We start from the raw sequence: 20353 nt of genomic DNA on the forward strand, positions 1-20353 counted from the left end.
GACTAGGATCCTAGTTTTTATGGAAATGAAACCTAATTGTAAGAGATGAGAAGTAACTTGCCTAAGGCCATCCAGCAGGAAAGGACATAAAGGCAGGGGTCTCCAAGGCTGTGCCTTCAGCCCCTGAGTCACCTTTGTGCCAGCCCGAGGACTGTTCTGGAAGGGGGAGCTTTCCTGCACCATGGGGCCTGAGGCACAGCTGACTTATCTGGGCGTTTAGGTGATGAAGAGACTAACTTACCCCTCACCACTGCTTTCCTTCAAAAATAAGGAAACAAACAACCTGACTAGAAATTTGGCCTAAGCCTTAATAGACACCTCACCAGAGAAGACATACACATAGCAAATAAGCATATGAAAAGATGCACCACATCGTCTGTCAACAGGAAAGTGCAAATTAAAACAACGAGATACCACTACACACCAATTAGAACAGCCAAAATCCAGAGCACTGACAACACCAAATGCTGGTGAGGGTGGGAAGCAGCAGGAACCCTCATTCCTCACCGGTGGGAATGCAAAGTGATACAACCACTTTGGAAGACGGTCTGGTGGCTTCTCACAAAACTAAACATACTCTTATCACATGATCCAGCAACTGCACTCCTTGGTATTCACCCAAATGAGTTGAAAATTCATGTGCACACAAAGCTGTATACAAGAACATTTATAACAGCTTTATTCATAATTGCCAAAACTTGGAAGCAAACAAGATTGTCTTTATCAGGTGACTGGATAAAGTGTGATCCATTCAAACAATGGAGTATTATCCAGCACTAAAAAGCACTGAGCCATCAGACCACGAAAAAATGTGGAGGAAACTTAAATGGGTATTACTGAAAGCCGCCAATCTGAAAAAGCCACATACTGTATGATGCCAACAATATGGCATTCTGGAAAAGGCAAAACTATGGAGGTGGTAGAAGATTCAATGGTTGCCAGGGATTGGGGTGAGGGAGGGTGAATAAGTGGAGCACAGAGGATTTTTCGGGCAGTGAAACTACTCTGTGTGATACTATAATGGTAGATACATTATTATTATATATTTGCCAAAACCCATATGGTGTAAAACATCAAGAATTAACCCTAATGCAAACTAGGGACTTTGAGTGATGATGATGTGTTCATGTAGGTCCATCAACTGTAACAAATGTTCCATGCTGGCGGGGGATGTTGAGAAAGGGGGAGGATGTGCATATTAAGGGCAAGGGGTAAAAGGAAAATCTCTGTACCTCCCCCTAAATTTTGCTGTGAGCCTAAAACTGCTTTAAAAACTGAATGTCTTTTTAAAAAAACCCTACTTTCTTGGGTCAGCTTGTGACTCTAGATTCTTCTTAACTCCTGCAGAAATCACCAGCCGTCCATTAGCAATATTAAGACTGTACTAACATTTCAGAGCCGAGATGAAATATTTTGCCTTTGCTGGTTTATCACAAGTTGTTGGACTCTTACTACAACTGATCTTAAGCAGAGAAAAGAAGATTGGAAGAAAATGACAGATCATCAAATCACAAAGAACTTGGGGGCCTATGTCCTTGATGACTGAAGCTGAAAGTTTTCCTACTGATGTCACACTGGTGTCCCTGTTTATTTGCACAAGAGAACTTTTACAACCATTTAGATGGGGCACACACAGGGCAGGTATATAGACCTCTCCCTCCTATTGAGGCCTTTGGATAGCATGAGAGGTTTAAGACCTTAGAGTGCTGACAAGGCAAACACACCTTACATGTCTGCCTCAAAAACGGTAATAAATGGAATGGGATAACATGCTTCATCTCATGGAATATTGAACTTTTCCCGAATGCAAACTGCTTACATAGCTAGAGAGGAAAGTTATTTCAGTTTTTATGTCTAATTGCTGAGATTTGCATTTTCCCATAATCAGTGCCTGGTGATGGCTGAAACATCTTGAGAAACAGCTAATCCAGCTCTCAGGGGAGGTGCCCCCAAGAACCACCATCTTCCCTAACCAGCAGTTTCTCCCACAGACACTTCTGCTACCATTCAGAAATGAGACTTCGAGAAGGAGGAAGGCAAGTGAAATTTCCCCGTACCTGGAAGGGTTAAGCTCTGAGTCAATCTATAGCAAATGGCACACCCAGTTTGAGGTCCATGAGGGTGAAGTAATTAATCTGTGAGTCACATCACTGAATACATTCTATTCCACAGAATGTTGGTTAGCAACTCACTTCCAAACATCATGTCCACCGGCTCTGTGATACCCAATGTTTGAAGGTAAGATGAGCTGCTGATTTTGACTTAGCATCAGGCAATGAAACAAATCCGGCATTGAAATGGATTTGGGTTTTCACCCATAGATTTAGACTCTGAAAAGAAGTGCTCCATTGCATGATTCTATTTTCACACTGAGCATGAGAGCCAGAGGGGAAGGACCACCTGGTACCCCTAGCTGAGGGGCAAAGGAGAGATGCTTCTGAGAAACTTTCAGTGTAGGAAAAAGAAGGAAGGAAAGAAGGAAGGAAGGAAGGAAGAGAAGAAGGAAGGAAGGAAAGAAAGAAGGAAGGAAAGAAAGAAGGAAGGAAAGAAAGAAAGAAGGAAAGAAAGAAAAGAAAGAAAAGACTAGGAACCGAGTTCAATGGCCCTCTTGTTTTATTATGTCATGGTTCTTTCAAAGGCTCTGACTATATGATTAAATTCTTAGCAACCGGCAGGACTTCCTATTGATTGGTGTTTTTAACTACAGCCTTAAAAACCCAGTTATCATAACTACAGATCCTATTAAAAGAATCCTGTGTTTGTACGTCAGGAGGAATGAGCAGGCGTGAGGGTGAGGCTATGTGTGTCTATGGCTGGGAGACAGGTGTGATGAGTTGCTGTTTTGTTGCTAGGCAATAGGTTTTATGTGACAACTATTCCCTTCCTCTGAAGAACTGAGTGCTCTTTTGTTTCATGAAGGCAGTGCATTTTCCTAGTACAAGAAGTACACATGGAGTTTACATTAATTCGTAAGATTATAGTAAACAGGGTTTATGAAAGGGAATGCTATTCTATCTTAATTCCTTTGCTTGCTTTCCATTGCCACCTGAGAAATCTTTTGCTTAAAGAGATGTGTTTCTTTCCTTTTCTTATCTGATGACCATTGTTTGGCTTGTCTGTCTGTGGTTCGTGTGACTGTGAGTGTCTCTAAGCCTCTAAACTCTCCAGGTCAAGTAGTCAATTATGCCTCTGAGCTCCTCAACAGAGCACATGTCAGCATTTGGAAGTGTTATTAAATTTGATTTGATAATTTTAAACTAGTTAGCGAATCCTGATGTGAGCACTTTATGGTCTCTTCTATAGTCCTTCTTCTTTTATTGATTCTATCCTAATTTAGCGTATGTGTTTTGTACTGACTATAGTCTCCCCCAAGGTAGGGCCCTAGATCACTTACATCCTTCCAGCCTTAATAGCGTCTAACTTGGGATGTAGTAGATGCTTAATAAATGCCTATTGAATAGATGAATGAATAGATCACAAAGATTAATATAGTGTAGCATTTTCCAATTACATAGATTTTCAGTAGATTCAAGGCAGGCTCCAAAAATAGTGAAGTGGCGATTGATTTATTATAAGTACTGTAAAAAGAGGCAGAAATAGAAATATGCTTGGTTTAGAGAACTTTCCTCCATAAAACCATACATTTTACACAGAAATACCAATCAAAAAATCTCAGGTATAGATTCAGAACATTGATATTCTTCTAATTTTAGTAGACCATGAAGTTAATTCCCAAAATGGAAGTGGCTTGAGAACCAGCCCTGGGTCCCCTAAGGTAAGGTTTTCTCCTAAAGCAGTTAGGGCTTTGCTACTATGTTACAATATAATCCTGAAAACGTATCCCTGACAACAGAAGTGACGTATGTGCTGGTCCTCCTCTTTGCCAGTGTAGGAAAACCTCTGGATGAAGTTTGTCTTTTGAGTTTCAGGAGATTAAAATGCTTCCCCTGCCCTATTCCGGCCACCTTCTAGGACGTCGATTTTTGTTCCCAAAGTATAACGGTTAATACTGACTGAGGGCCAGCTGCTGTTCTAAGCTCTTTATGTGAATTAATCTCTTTAATCCTCACCACAATTCTGTGAGGTGGATGTTATTATTGTCCATTTTATAGAGGAAGAAACTGACGCACAGAGAGCTTAAGTAACTTGCCTAAGGACTCTGCATCTAGGATGTGGCAGAACTGAGTTTGGAACCCTAACTCCACTCTCCTAACCCTTCTGTGACACCAGCTCTGAAACAGAGAAGGGGAAAGAAGTCCGAACACACGAATGTGGCCTCTCCACCCAGCAGCTGCCTTCCACACCTGCCCTCTCCTTGGCCTTGTTCTGGGCCGGTCCCGGGCTGATGGCTCACCTGTACCAAGGCTCAAGAGTCTTGCACATGTAGTGAATGCAAGTGTCAGTTCAGTCCCAGAGCTCCCTGTCCCTGGACTGAGCCTATGTTGTGGCTGAGCCCCGCTTCCCTGGGCTTGACTTAAGACTCGCCCCTCCAGACCTGCACCGTGAAAGCCTGGGACTGGCCTTTGTGGAGAGCCAGGAAGGCACCCTGACACCAACTGCCTCAGCTGCATCCTTACAGCCTCAACAGCATCTAACTTGGTGTCCACCAAGAGCAGGTGTAGTCCCTGCAAGGGCAAGCCTGGGGTACGCCCAAGGGGACGTGCTGACTCTCATCACAGAGAGAACATCATGGCACTCCAACCCTGCCAAAGGCTGCCAGAACATAAACCGCCCTCTCCTCCCAGGGCGGGGGATGGGGGCAGGCGCACCCCCCCCCACCACATACACACACTCACTCACTATGTGCTTTTATGTAACAGGTTGCCTTCTCACAACTCTCTTTTATCAGCAAAGAAGGTACGGCCCATACCTGCATTCCAAAGACCACACAAATCACTTCCCTCCCTGCTAAAGGCCCTCACTCCCAGAGTGACTCACAGCAACTGCCAAAGAGCAGTCAGCGGTGGGCCCCACCCTTCCCACAGGAAGTGAGAAAGGGTATATAATTTTTCTCTGGGTGCTGGTGCACATGTTAAATAGGTGATTTTAAAAAGTGAGAGCTGTTAAAGAGGTAGTGACAGCTCTGAAGTACAGAGTCAGGGACCTGGCAGTAGCCTGGTAGAGGCCACAGGATTCCTATAAACTCTTTTATGAACAGGGTTTTGAAATTCCAGAGCCCGCAGGAGGTGGCTCCCTCTTTGATTCAGCGGTGCTGTGCCGCCAAGAATGCACTGAGGATTGGGGCACTCGGGACACCTGAGATGTGGGGTCAGAGAGGTAGCCCCAGGGGAGAATTCCAGAACTGGGGCTGGGTTCTTTTAGCATTAAAAAAACAAAGTGTCATTTCTTCCAGGAACCTCCTGGTAGACCCCTAAAGCCCCTACTAAACAAGTGAACGTTTATGCACCTTCGGGACCCTAACAAAAGTCAGGGGTCCCTGAGATAATAGTGATGTACAAGCTACCATTCAACGGCGCTCATGATGTACCCCAGATCACCTGTTCTATTCCAACTATCCAGCTTAGACAGTCTCCAGGAATTGGGGCAAACCAATATTCCACTTATAATCTCTCCAGAAAGATGAAGGGGCCACCTACAAACAGCTCTAGAACCACATGAGACCACTGATACGTGAGGAAGACACAGATCATGGTGCCGGAGTCACCCGGGTCTTGTTAAAATGCAGATTGGCCAGGGGGAGGGTGTAGCTCAGTGGTAGGGTGCCTGCCTAGCATGCACGAGGTCCTGGGTTCGATCCTCAGTATCTCTGTTAAATAAATACATACATAAATAAAAAACCTAATTACCTTCCCCCACTAAATAAATAAATAAATAAAAATATGGATTGCAGGTAGGGTCTGAGGTTCCGAATTTCTCTCAGTTGGTACCAAGCCTGGGTCACACTTTGAGTGTTGGGGGTACTAGAGAGCACTTGGGAAGGGGTGGTCAGTGGACCCTGTTAGACTTGGGGAGGCTTCCTGGTGCATGAGGGGCTGAGAGGGGTCCTGGTTGGACGGGGAGAAGAGGAAGACACCCTAGATCCACCTGAGGGAAGTGAGTGACCTGTAGAGTCCTCATCGTATGTGGCAACTGTCCCCTGTCATGGACAGGATCAGCCAGACAGATATCCTTGGGGGAGTGGAAGTGTGTGAGAGGCTAGGAGCTTGGGGACTGGACTCTGCCGTTTAGCAGCTGGGAGACTAGGCAGGTTTGAGAAGTGGGGATAGTAACACCAATCCCCTAGGGCTGGAGTGAGGATGGAATGAAGCTGGACAAAGTGCTTAGCACAGAGCCTGGCACAGCACAAGCAGTCAGTAGATAGAATACTTGTTGATATTATTATTATTATTATTATTATTATTATTATTATTATTATTAACATCTGAAGCAGAGGAGGGTTATATCTCCTGTTTATTTCTGAGCCTTGGGCCAACATATCCCAAAACAGATGGCTCCCAGCTGAGGCAGGAGCCCCGCTTTTTCATGAATGGCCCTTGGGGTGTAGGGCAGTCCATGATGCTGGGGTGGATGGGAGACTTGCACGGCCTTGATACCTTGACAAGAGGGCAGAAGGGCCTTGACTCCAGGGCCTAAGGAGGCCTGAGACTATCCCTTTTCCTAGACATGAACAGGGGAAAGGAGTTAGCATACTCAGGACTAATTTATTGGTGGAAAAATTTACTTTAAAATATTCTAAATAAGCCTGTCCTGGCATTGAAATGTCACCATATGGCAGGTTCTCAGCCACACGGAACCAGGACACGTTCTAACCTGAGGTGCAGCCAGATCCAGGATGGGGATTTCCTAATGTCAGGTTTTCTGATGCCGCATATCTCAAGGGCCCGCGAGGCCACACAGCCCGGCCCTCCAGGACAGCAAGAGCTGCGCTGAACATAGTCACCGAAGCACCTTCAGCAGAAGTGCGGTGTTCCCTTCTCCCAAATATTTCCCTTTGAGAGATAAACCAAGAGATAAATGGAAGGTATCAGGCAATGTCAAGCTCCAGCCAGGCCAGACCTCTCTGGAGGAGCAACTGGGAATGTTGATGAAATGGGTAGAATCTAAACAGCTATGATTTATTTCCCACAATCTCTGGCACTTTTTAATCCTTTTTTTTTCCTCCTCCCTTTCTTTTTAACAGGGCAGAGCAAACAATCTTAAGGCCAACTGGCTGAGATGTGTGTTTTTCTCAGATGGATTTGTTGGTGAAACGATGAAGTTTTTACATGGCTGTTATCAGTGCATCATTGCCACTCCAGTTCCTTATCTTTTCTTTCAAGGATTTAACCAACATGCAAAGATGACACAGGCCACCTCTTGTGCCCCTTCTTTTCCCTGGCACTGGCTGGAGAGCCCGATCACCTCTGGCCTGTTTCCCTTGCCCCACACTTGCCCCACCCTCCGAGGTGCCCAGACTCACAGCGCCCCCCACCCACCCCGGGAGGATCCTGCAGTGGCCTCTGGCTGACCAAAGATTGCTAGCTGGGAGCTCCTCCCACTCAGGGCTTTCCTGATCCCAGGTCTCAGGCCAAGATGACAACTGAGTCATCTCACCCTTGTTTATGGGAGGGAGGAGGCCTCCCAGAGGCTCCCCACCCTTACCTGGGGTCACAGATGCATTTTAGGAGTGTATTTATCGGTTTGGCCTAGCAGAGATTAAGCAGGCAGTTAACAGAATACTTGTAGCAGCCACACGCCAGGCAGAGTGTCAGGGTGTTGGGTCTACAGAGATGAGCGAGACATGGTCCTTGCTTCTGGCTGTTTCCAGGCCACCATGGATGACAGATAAAGAATTCATGGTTAAACTGGAGGTGATGAAGGCAGAAGCAGGCTCTGGGCCCCAAAACCATGTGAGGGAATGGCCGACTCTGCTTCTGAGAAGTGGAGGCCTCCCAGAGGAGGTGACATCTGGGCTGTGCTATGGTCTGAATGTGTCCCCCAAATTCGTATGTTGAAACCCGAACCTGCAAAGATGATGGTGTTAGGAGGTGGGGCCTTGGGGAGGTGCTTAGATCATGAGAGAAGAACCCTTGTGAATGGGTTTATTTAGTGCCCTTATAAAAGAGGCTCCTCACCCTTTTACCCCACGAGGATGCAGAGAGAAGGCACTAGTGCTGAACCAGAAGGAGGGCTCCCACCGAACCTGACCATGCCTGCCCTTGACCCGGGGCTTCCAGCCCCCAGGAGCTGTGAGAAATACACTTTTGTCATTTAGAAGCCACCCAGTCTGCAGCACTTTGTTACACAGCCTGAGCAGACTAAGAAAGGCTGTTTCTTCAGGGCTGAGTAGAAGTCTGCCAGGGGGAGAAGAGGAGAAGTACACATGGGCCAGCAAGACAAGGATGTGAAGGCAAAGAGATGTGGCCTCTTTGGGGGCAGCATCAGGGTTGGCTGGCATGGAGGAAGGAACGGGACCAAGGGAAGGTGAGGCTGGAGAAGCACCATGGAGGTTAATGTGAGGGGCCCATGTGCATCCAAGGGGACACAACCTTGTCCGTGGGCAGTAAGGAGCTAACTGAGGACCACGGTGGCTCTAATGATGGGACCCTGAGACTTGACAGGAGGCAGGGAGGCAGGGTGACGTCGGGGAAGATCAGGTGAAGAGGCGGCTCAAGGGTTCCTGTTGAGAAGGGCCTGTAGTATCTAGTGCAGTACCACGCACTCCCGGGCGCTTGGTAGGTTTCGTGATGTAGGTGACACGCCCTACGTGGTATAGGTGAGAAAAATATTGCAGTGAATGGTTACTCGGCTTAGCAGCCTTGTGACATTCTCCAGAGTGACTCTGCAAATTGCACTGTAAGTAAAATCCACTATCATTCTCTATGGCCTTATTATATGACCTGTGTACATGAAGTATGACCTCAAAATAAACGGGTTTGCCTGGTGAACAACCCATGTAATCTCTGGCATCTCACGGAACAATCTCCTTCACATGTGGGTACAGTCATTCTGTTGATACCAAGAGGGTACGTCAAGGCGACAGCCCAAACCAAAGCTTAGGGTTATCTGGAGAGAAAAGTCCTAGCAGAATCCTGATTCACTGGGTTTAAAAGACGCTGCCATAGGGGAAGTCATTGAGTCAAGAGTCAAGAGACTCTTCTGAATAGGTGGGTCTGTCTGATTTGTGTGGAATCAAGGGTGGATTTCTGGAGAAAATGGGGCATGAACTTTGAGCCCCTCACTTGCATGGTCTCCTTCCTGCAAAGGTCCTGTGCCAATTTTTTAATTTGTAATTTTACATTATTTTTCTTGGAGAGGCATAAATAAAACCTAAATCTGCCCCTGGGTATATTTCCAATCCGAACATGACATTAATCTTCAGCAGTAAGCAATTAGAGCCATGGTAATATTTAAGCATTTTATGATTGGAGATGGCTCCCAACTGTAAGGATGCCTTAATGGAAAGAATGAGGGGTTGTGTTCACGGTGCTGCAGATTCTGACTTGAATAGACACTTGATCTCAAAAAGTAAATTCGAGTAGGGGAGAGTATAGCTCAGTGGTAGAGCACATGCTTACCATGCATGAGGTCCTAAGTTCAATCCCCAGTACCTCCATCAAAAAAAAAAAATTACTCCCACCCACTGCCAACACACACACACACACACACACACACACACACACACACACACATACACACAGTAAATTTGCATTGCCAGGCCCAACTTTTCCAAATTCTTTTTTTTTTAAGTTGGGCAAAACTGGCTCAGTAAGGGTGACTAGGCAGAGTGCACTGCACTAGTGGATGCCTACTAAATGTGGTACTAAATTGTGGTACAAACATATTAGTGCTAACATGCTTGAAGTCCTTGGGGTTTTGTGTTGTTTTAATAATTCCAAAACACAAAACTGTTGCAAGAATAATTCAAAGAACTTATTAGTTCTTGAACAATTTGAGAGTAAGCTGCAGGCATGATTTCCCCTTACCCTTAAAAACCTTCATGTAAATCGCCTGCCAATGAGGATGGTCTTCCACAAAACCACAATATAACCATCAAGACTAGGAAATCAACACTGGAACATTACAACTGTCACCAACTCCATTCCATTTTTCACCAATTGTCCAAATGTCCTTTATAGACAAATGATCCAATACAGGATTGGGTACCTCACTTAGTTGTCAAGTTTCCTTAATCTCCTTCAGTCTGAATTGGTTGCTTGGTCTTTCCAGGTCTCTCAAAACATTGACATTTTGAAGATAATAAGCCAGTTGATTTATAGAATGTTTCTCAATTTGGATGTGTCTGATACATTCTCATAATTAGATTCAGATTAGACATTTTAGTATGAATTTCACAGAAGTGATTTGCGTTCTTACTGTACCCCATCAGTTGACATGTGATTTGTCCCTTTATCAATGTCCCTTTATCAATGATATTAATTTCTTTGACAGCTCCTGCCTCAGGTTTATTGTACAAATAACACAGGAGGACACTAGCCTCATGCAAACAGCAGTCCTTCTTTCCTCATATTGGCACACAGAGACCTTTACTCCAGGGCCTTCATGGGGCACAGGCACCTTTAGGAGGCCTGAATGGCAGCTGGAACTGGAGCTGGAGCTGGACCTTAGTTTGAGTCTTGGCCTTGGCCTTTGGCCAGCAAAGCTTGAGACTCTTAGGGCTGGAGGCGCCAGCATGCGTCCTGAGCTTGGGGGAACAATGTAGGCAAGTCAACTGAACTTGTGACTAATGTTCTTTGGGATCTTGGGCTTGACCTCCTTGGGCTAGACAAGTACCCTGAGAGCCTTGGCATGTGCACTCACGGCCTTGGCACTGTTGGCCTGCATCATCTTCAGACTCTTCTTGTGCTTCTTGGCAAAGCACATGTTCCTCACAAATTTGAAGTCTTAAGAGTCATACTTTCATAGTTTCTCAATGCCATTTGTGTGCCATTTTCAGGACTAGTTGTGCATGGTGTGGTTCTTGGACGTGGCATGTCTGCACTGTAGCCCACCAACGATGTTAACTTTGATCATCTGATTCAGGTGTTATCTATGAGGTTTTTCACCATTAACTTACTAATTTTCTCTTTGTTTGAGACTATGCAAATATCTCATTCCTCATCAAACTTTTGTTCACTTGGTTTTAGCATCTGTTGAAGTTTCTTGCTTAAATTAATTATTACTATGATGAGTTACCAAAAGGTGATTTTATAATTCTACCATTCCATCTATATTTATTGATTGGCATGCTGCTAGAAGTCTGAGGTGTCTCTTCTCTCTGCCTATCTATCTATCTACCTACCTGTCTATGGCAATATTACTTTATAGGCCAACAAGATGTTCCAGATTCATCTTATACTTTCCCTGATTCGGCTGTGGAATCAGGGAACCCCAGTTGCTTTCAGTAAATAATGGGCTTTAGAAAACAAGATTTTGGTGCTAGGTGTGCTCATTGCTATTGGGGGTCTGTTTTAGGCTCTCTCAATAGTCAGAAGTTGAAATTATAGGTGTACATATACACACACATATATTGAAAACCATCAGTACATATTATCTCTAATTTCAATGCAACACAACATGGTTCATTCTAACTTCTCCCCTTTCCATATCTGTAACTCCTCTTTTCAACAGTGAGAAACCTGATTGCCATTATCCTCAATATATGTACTTATTTGCTCATTCTCTTTGCATGAAAAGTCTCCTGACTCTGCCAGATCACTGCCCTGCTTAACACACCTTTGTGTGAGCCACTGATCCCAAGGGCTGTGAAACTGAATTATTAAAGGAAGGCAGGCCTTGGTTTCTTTTTAAAATGGGAATATGATGGATTGTGTATACTTCACATTTGTAGACTGGCAGTATCAGCAACATGGATTAGCTTAAGAAAGTAACTTTAGAAATTCTGATTTTATGTCTTTCACTTTTCACTGGTAAACTTTACAACAAACTTTATCTACAGGGATGAAATCCCCAAACCCCTGGGTTACTGAGACCATCAGGTCTTGGTAATTTAAATATGCATTTAAAGGGAAATCTGTCGTATTTTATCTAGTATTTTCAGATGTTTTGTAGTAAGAGTGTTTTCAAATTAGATTGTCTACCTTGTTACTAGAAATTTCAGTTCTGAACACCTAGTTTGAAAACACCTTGAGTAATTACTCTGAAAGGTACACTTCTACTGGCAAGTAAGTTGCTATGTAGCCAGGCCAAGAATGCATGCCACTGGCTCCCCTGGGAAACCTCCAGCTTTGGGAGAATGCCTGGGAAACCTCTAGACAACAGTAAAATGTCAGGCTTTTTCAAAGTCTGCCCATCTTGACAACCCATCCCTAGTGGTGTGAAACAGCTCCTTCCTAAAAGGCTTTTCATGCACCTGGGAAGCTGCCCTATCTATAATCTGTCTATCTATCTATCTGTCTATCTGTTTATCTATCTCCCTTTAGTCAAGATTCCCACAGCAATCACCACAATGTTTCAGCCAGTCTTCTGTTATCTGGAGCTTTGAGAAGGGGCTTGTGACCAAGGACTAGGTGAAGGCATCTAATGATTGCCGACATTAGCCAGAGAAGGGTTTATCTTTCATTCTAGGCATTTTTAGGATTCCTGCTATAAAATACTACCATCATGAACCATCCTGCCCTGCCCAGATCCACCCATGTAGTGTGACTCTTTAGTTTTACTGTTAAAGAAATAATCAAGACTCCCCAGTGCAAGGCACAGTAAATGGCCAGGAATGCTTCTGTATTTTAACTTGATAGATTTTGAGTTACGTAGTCTTTGGACACAGCCATTATAGAATCAGTATCCAGCATCTTTCCTATTTCAGGTGTACCTCGGAACTGATCTTCAGGTGTTCATTCCATGGTGTGCATTTCTTATGCTCCACTGATTGTTTTGGCAGGAACATTTAGCCTCCATCTTATCAATAATGTTTATGTTAAAATGTGCCCCTTTGTGTGACTGTGGCATTCTGTAACAAAGATTTGCTGGCTAGGACCTTGTACAAGCAAGCCATTATTATAAACTCCCAAATAAAGCAGAGAGCCTTAGCATGTGTTTCATAGTAAAGTGAGCAATGTCAGTAAAAAAGACAAAAAATCCTTAAACTTGCAGTTTTCAGACAAAAGGCCAAGTCTAAACATATTAGAATGCTGTATGTATTAAATGTGGCAATTATCCCCCACGCTGCTGGAACCATTTGTTTACTATCAGAGAACAAGGACTGATGTCTGGCAAAATAATTTCCCTAAAAATTCAGCTGAAGTTCTAATTCTGGGCAAAGCAGAGATAGTAAAATACCTTACCACGGCAAGTAACAGGGGCAGTACCACCTCTCAGAACTGTTAACCAGATCCGAGGCCTCCATTTTTCTTCCTTTAGAACAGCACGGAAGGCCAGTCTGCAGACTCCAGGAAGCAGCTTTTCCACATCGTCTTAACTTCCTTTAGGTTCCACACTACCTGCAGGATGGGGATCAGATGCTTTAGTGTGGCTCTCAGGCTGCTGTGTGCTGACTGCCTGCATCTCTCAACACTCCCACAGCCTAAGCCCTTGAGCTTGGTGTTGCCTACAATCTCCATAGCCTTCTCCAACTCTACACCCGTGCACACAGACTTGCATTCCTCTATGGTAGGAATGAATTCTCAGCTGCCTTGTTTGCTTGTTCAGCTCTTACCTCCTCCAGACTGCAAGCCACTCACAGTAGCTACCATGACTAGTTTAAATTTATGTGTATGCTTGGGGCATAGAAATAGAGCGAGTTATTTGTTGAATGAATGAACTCTTCAAAAGGGCCATGTAGACTCTCGTAGGCTCAGATTCCAGGGTGGAGGCTGTGTTCACTTGCTTTGCAATATAGCAGAGGGCACTTTCATTACCTGCTACTATTTGGTTCCTCAGTTTTGTCAACAGAAGATGTTGTATTGAGGCAACAGTAAAGAGATAGGGGACTGGCAGGTTTTCAAAAGCAGCCTTTTATTGGAGCAAAAAATTATCTTAGCCAATCACACCCTAAATTACTTTTGCCGGCAATAAAAGGAGTTAAAAGGATGAATCAAAACCATTATATTAAGCTATATTGGCATCCAGCATCTATTATATTACATGCTCAGTTCATATCACTGCATTTTTGTAGCTAATAACTTACCAGTTATTTTCAATAACTGATTTTGCATGTTATGTTATATATCAATTTCTTATATCATATTATATATAATTGTATGTTTATTTCTTACCCCTAAGACACAAGTTCTATTAAAGACTGTTAGGTCTAAAAGTATACATTACGGTGATCTAAAAAAGTGGGTATGTCTTATTTCTTTTCTGTTGAATTGGCTGCTCATTGGACTGAATCTCATAACCCAAACAGGTATTTGGGTATCAAGTACATGTTGCCTGAGATACATTTTTGAATTGGGAAAAAGTAGCCCCACCTTAATTGCATTTAATGATTTGCAAATTTCTGGAGATTCAGTTTACTTAAAACATACTGGGATCTGTAATGGTTCACAAAGTTAGCATTTCTGTAGTAATATACACCTCGCTGTGCAAGACACACACACAAACACACAGCACATTTTATAACCTTATATTTGAAAAGAAGAATTAAAACCTTCTCTTTCCCTGACTACCAGTAATGAGAACAATCTGCTAATTGATTAAGCAAGATCAATCAACAAAAACGAACAGCTTTAAAAGGGGAAAACATCCTCTGAATTATATTTTAAAAGAAATGCCTTTAATTTTTATTAATGCCTAGTTGTTCCAGTTCTTAGTTTTTGTGTTTGTTTTTCTTTTCTTTTTTGTCTTGTCAGACCATGTCATTCTCATTAAGAATAAAGGTCAGAGTTGGAGCTTGGGACCAGTAAGAAAAAACAGCTTATTATTACCATAAAAGCAAAGGCAATTTCCCTAATGCCTGCTTGTGAACCAGGCTCTTTTTGTTGACATGTTTTCAGAAAGCTCTATTAAAGAAAAATCAATGCCTTATACCTAATAGATGTTAAGTAACTATTTGTTGAGTAAATGACAGATACCATTAGAGCTGAAGCTGATATTTGGAAATGATTGTTTCTGAAGTTTCAATAGGGATGTTTAAAGTTATAGGTGATAATAAATGTCTTACTGTGAATTATTCCCTGACTATAAAATTTAGTACTGTCAATGTAGCCCTGTAAAAGGCACAATAAAGGAATAATCGTCACAGCTAGGTGCTTTCCATCTTAAATGTTCAAGGAAAAGGGCAAGGAAGATAACCAACCTTTTTTAACATCTATATACACCACACACTAATCCAGGAACTTCAGAGATCTCACTTAATCCTTGCAGCAAAGTAGGTTACAGATAAGGAAAATGAGTTTCAGAGGAGTTTAGAAACTCACACAACATCCAACAGAGAGGGAGGGCTGGGAATTGCACCCAGGCCTGTGTGGCCTGGGGCCCTGGAGCCACTGCAGTGTCTTTCATTTGGAACTTCCATCAGGTAGTTCTGGAAGCTGTGTAGGGGAAAGTGTAGAGAAATGTTTTGAGTCAGTCTTAAGACCAATTTGCTTCTTGGTTCCTAACCAACTAAGTGGATCTAAGTGAGGCCGCTTTGTAAACAATCCAGTCTCCATATCAACAGGCACAGCACAATCCAAAATCTTTCCCAAAACTTTGTACTACAGGTTTAACATGGTCTGTTGTTCAGGGGAAATAGACTGTTAAGACCCCTGGCACCATTATTTTCCCTTCCTAGCAATCCTTTTCTTAAGCCAGCACAGCAGCAGGACAAACATCTTCCTGGGAAATTATGACACTGACTGATTGATCTCATCTCCTTTTGTGCCAGGCAAGACTGAATTTCCAGTCAGATAAAACAAGAAAAAAAGAAACTACAGAGCCTAGTACTCAAGGGCACAAACGTTGAAGTCAGAACACGTGGCACTGCCATCATGTTAAAGTGTGACTTCAGTCAAGTTATTCAAACCCTCTGGGCCTTAATTTCCCTTTCTGTAAAATGGGCATAATAATGGTATCTAAGTCATGGGAATTTCGTAAGGACTAAGTGAAATGTCTGTTAAGCATTTAAATGCCTGGCTTACTGAAAAATACTTAATGAGTGGTAATTTTTATTGATGCTGTTCAATAGTTACTAAGCTATATTCTACATACCTAACCGCAAAAGATCTCAAGGCTGTGCGCTCAAGAAATCTCAAAGGCCTTTATTTCAGGGGCTTTGCAACCATAAGTGATAATTGTGATTCTTGGGAGGAACACAGAACTCTTGACTAGAATCCCTTTCAAGCTAAGTTCTCATCCAATAGAAAGTGACGGTTTCAAATAGTCCTTTTCGCTTATCTTTTTAAGTATGGTAGGACTTTTCGTGAATCACACGTTGCATTTATTCAGTAACTTTCAAACCAAGAGAAATGAAAGAACCTTAAAATTCAGAGCAGTAATACCACCTGATTGATGAACAGCCAGAAAGCAGGGAAGGCAGACGTGGCTCTCTGATCACTAAATGGAAATGCGGTGGAAACAAGATCCTCCTGCGACGTCTAAGGAGTGTTCTGTTCCTTTGGCTTCAGAGAAGGGTAAATGACAGCACCGGGGGGAGAGAGGAAAGGAGGCCCGGGGACAGCAGGACGGAGAAGGCCTCTGAGGGCTGGTTTAGCAAAGGGCGAGGTAAGGGTGGCAGAAAGGCAGGTCTGCAGAGGGAGCTGACAAACGCTTTAGACAGGAAATGCCACCGGAGCGGCTTCGGGCTCCAGTCCCGTAACGTTCATGCCGTTTCTGTCATGTGGCTTCTAAGTGTCGGGCCACCCGGCAACTCCCTCCCAGAGGCGGGAATTAGTTCGGCTATCCACAGCCCCTTTCGGCCATACAGGCTCTTTCATTAAAATATAACCCAACTGACAGATTGCACAGGGGATACGGCGGCGCCACAGCACCCTCGGAAAAGGTCGGGGTCTCGGGACGCCAGAACACAGATCGCCTCCGACCGCGAGGCCGCAGACAGCGCCCCTCCCCCGGGGCTCACCCCGCCCCGCGGCGCGCAAGCGTGTCCTCACCGGCAGCCGGCCAATCAGAGCGCGCGACCTAAAATAGCGCCGTATAAATGCGTGTGCGGCCGGCGCCGCCGGCTCAGAACCGCGCTGGGGTGGGGTTGCGCGCGCAGGTGAGTGGGGCGGGGTCGGGCCACCTGCAGAGAAGGGCGGGGTGGGCCCCCGCGCACCTGCTTCCGCCTGACGTGGGCGGGAAGGCCGTCAGCGGGGTCTCTCCAGCTTTGGCAGAACCTGAGTTTCTGGGGGAGTAACGCAGGGCGGCCGGACTCCACTTCCACAGAGCTCATCACTACCTCGTCTGATTTCCTCTTCGGAAGGAAGCACCATCCGCAACCTGCAGGCTTGCGAAGTCGAAGGACTCGTTCAAAGAGCAGACCGCAACCGAGTTTCCGGTGGCGACTCCCTGTCCCGCTCATGCAAAACTTAACTTAGCCAGGCTGAAGCCCCTGAAGAATGGACGCGTCACACGCTCTGAGAGCAGGCTCGCAATTGTGGGTGGGAGACAGAAGGGTACCCGCCCAACTGAGGCCGCAAGTGATAAGATAGACATCCTTCGCAAGAAATGATCAATCTAGGGAGGCATTTCCAGGGTTCACCTCTCTAGGAGGAGGTGACTTGAGATAGTAGTTGGGAAAACAAAGGCGTTGGCGTCGTACACACATGCGTTCCAGCCTCTGAACACTTCAGCAAACCTCGAGTGGCCCCATCTTTAAGATGCAGTTAACAGTACATGCCCCGTAACGTATTTTTGAGGAGCCCCCCCCCATGATCATGTTCATTTCTCTCTCATTTTCCTGCCTGTCTTCCTTCGTATTCTCTCCTTCACTTTCTTTTCTCCTTCATTCCTTATTATTATTATTTTGCTAATTGAGGTATAACTTTCACATAATAAACGGCACAAATCTTAAGAGGACGGCTGGGTGAACTTTTAACACATGTAATCAGCTCCCAGATCAAGATGTAGGATATTTTCATCACCCCAGGTTTCCACCTGCTCCTTCCCAGTCATACTTAGGTAACAACTATTCTGACTTCTATTACTGTATATTAATTTTGTCTGTTCTTAAATTTAATATGATAGCAGATAAGCAGTGTACCCTTTTCTGTCTGGTTTCTTTCACTCAACATAATGTCTGTAAGATTCATCCATGGTATTGCACATATCAGTAGTATATTACTAGGTAGTGTTCTGCTATATGAATATACAACAATTAATTTATCCATTCCACCACTGATGGGCATTTTGGTTTTCAGTTTTGGGTTATTATGAACGAAGCTGCTGTGAACATTCGTATGGTCTTTTGGTGAATAAGTGTACTCAATCTTGGGTACATATCAATGAGCAGAATTTTTATGTCTTAGGATAAGTGTATGTTTAGTTTTAAAAGACACTGCCTAGCAGTTTCCCCAAAAGATTGAATTGGTATATGAAAGTTAGTTACTTCACATCCTTGCCAAGAGTTGGCATTTAGAGTTTTTATTAAAAAATTCTTGGTGAGTAGCAATACCTCCTTGTAGTTTTCATTTGTATTTCTCTAATGAATAATGACTTACTAACTTACCAGCTTTTTGGGTTATGTAATTTTGTGATATGATTGTTTAAGTCTCCTATTTTGTATGGGTTTGTCTGTCTTTCCCCAACAATTTCTATGAAAGCTTTATATTTTCTGGATATGAGTCATTTGCTAGGCATATGTATCATGAATATATTCCCCCCACCTGTGCCTTGCCTATTCAGTTTTTTATGATGTCTTTATTTTATTTTGTTTTTTTAAATGAGCATACAATAACATTGAGGTGTTTTTTTTTTTAAATTTACAGTTCTGTGAGATTTGACACATGTCAGATTTGCTGAGACTGAATTGATGTCTTTGGAAATAAGTTACCCTCAGTCCCTCCAAGGGCCCATGTCAGACCATGTAGTCATGTAGGTGCCCACAAATGTAAAACTTTTTTGAGTTGTGCACTTAAGATGAGTGTTCTTTATGCACTTTATTGTCTGTATATTAAACCTCAATAAAAAAGTAAAATCTTTCTGTCAATGTGTCCTATTCCCCACCCCCAAACACCACTACCATCATACTGGAGCCTTCAATATGGTCAGTCACCTGCTGGTTGTCTGGGGGAAGAGTGACCAAGTGGTGGTCTGAGTGGCAGCTGAGTTAGCACCTGGGTCTCCAGCTTCTTTCAGTCCATATTCCTCCCTGAGCTGAGCCCAGGGCTGCATGGACTGCCCTGCCCTTAGAATCCAGTGAGGATTTTCCTTAGGCCACTGGCAAGGTACAGCTTCACACTGAGGCTCGGCTTGGTCTCTGTCCCTACCCATGTGAATGACCCTGTCTTAAAGTGTCCTAGGGTATGAAAAAGGCAGTGAGAAAGAGACTATGCCCCAGGAGAGGAGAGGCATGGAGTTGAAAGGTGGGGAGCACAGATACTGAAAGGACTGGTTCACAGAATTCCTGAGTAGAGACAGTGGTTAAATACCTCCCACTGCGAAGGTATAAAGGAAGGAGGGGAAGGAGGAAGGAAGAAAGGAAGCAGCAAAGGAAGGAAGGAAGGCGGAAGGGGAAGGGGGGAAAGGAAGGAAGAAGGGAAAGAGAGGGATAGAAGGAAGGAGCACAAAAGACTTAAAAGATACACACTAAAGTAGGATAGAATTGTGGACGATTTTTAAAAATTTTTTGCTTGTCTGTATTTTCCAAAAAAAAATTTTGCAACAAATATGCATTATTTTTGCAATAAGATAAATAGGTTGTTTTGTTTGTGCTTTATAGTGCCTAACTACATGCCATGGTGGGAAGTGTGTACTCAACGGTTCCCAACGGGTCATGTTCTATTTTGACCTCAGGTCAATCTGCCCTGGTCTTGGGGGATTTCAGATTGACTCACCCTGCTCTATGATCATCTTGGGTACTTTATTATCTTCTTTAGGATGGTGCGAGAACATGATTTTATTGGGAGTCTTTTTTCTTGAAAATGAATTACTAAAGACATAACCAAGAAAGAAAATGAGCCTGGCACACATATGAGCAGAGCAGGCTGGATTCTCTCCAGCGCCCCACACAGGTGAGTCTTGGGCTCAGAGCTGCAAAGGAGTGGGTTACCTCTGGCCACCAGGGCCTCAGGTTTTCAGGCTCCTCATCCCTTTCAACATCTGTTCCCAGGAAAGGCTCTGTAGTCTCCTTCATATTGAATTTAAAAGCACTTGGAGAGAGACCAGAGCCCTCAGGGGGGCTCAGAATCTAAGATCAGAATCTAAGCAGAGATGCTCTATGTTGTAGATTTCTGCCAGAAGAATCAATTGCTACACAGGTGTTTTAATGATAGAATGGGAAACCTGTGTAATGCAAGCTGCCACCAACTCTGCC

General features: G+C 44.0%; 1 long non-coding RNA gene and 1 other non-coding gene across 2 annotated transcripts in view; one reads left to right on the forward strand and one right to left on the reverse strand.

The window, feature by feature from the left end:
• Nucleotides 1-16882, reverse strand: part of LOC116281456 (uncharacterized) — a 38633-nt gene extending 21751 nt beyond the window's left edge. Inside the window, exons 1-3 of the long non-coding RNA XR_012075295.1 lie at nucleotides 16386-16882; nucleotides 15321-15434; nucleotides 13245-13400 (exon numbers count right to left, since the gene is read on the reverse strand). This is a non-coding gene — a long non-coding RNA (uncharacterized lncRNA). The remainder of the gene's footprint in view (nucleotides 1-13244; nucleotides 13401-15320; nucleotides 15435-16385) is intronic.
• On the forward strand, nucleotides 9484-9556 carry TRNAG-ACC (transfer RNA glycine (anticodon ACC)). Its single transcript has one exon. It is a non-coding gene; the product is annotated as a tRNA-Gly (tRNA).
• Nucleotides 16883-20353: the final 3471 nt, after the last annotated feature.

Source organism: Vicugna pacos, chromosome 8 (genome assembly GCF_048564905.1).
Source record: "Vicugna pacos chromosome 8, VicPac4, whole genome shotgun sequence".
In the NCBI taxonomy this organism is placed as follows: domain Eukaryota; kingdom Metazoa; phylum Chordata; class Mammalia; order Artiodactyla; family Camelidae; genus Vicugna; species Vicugna pacos.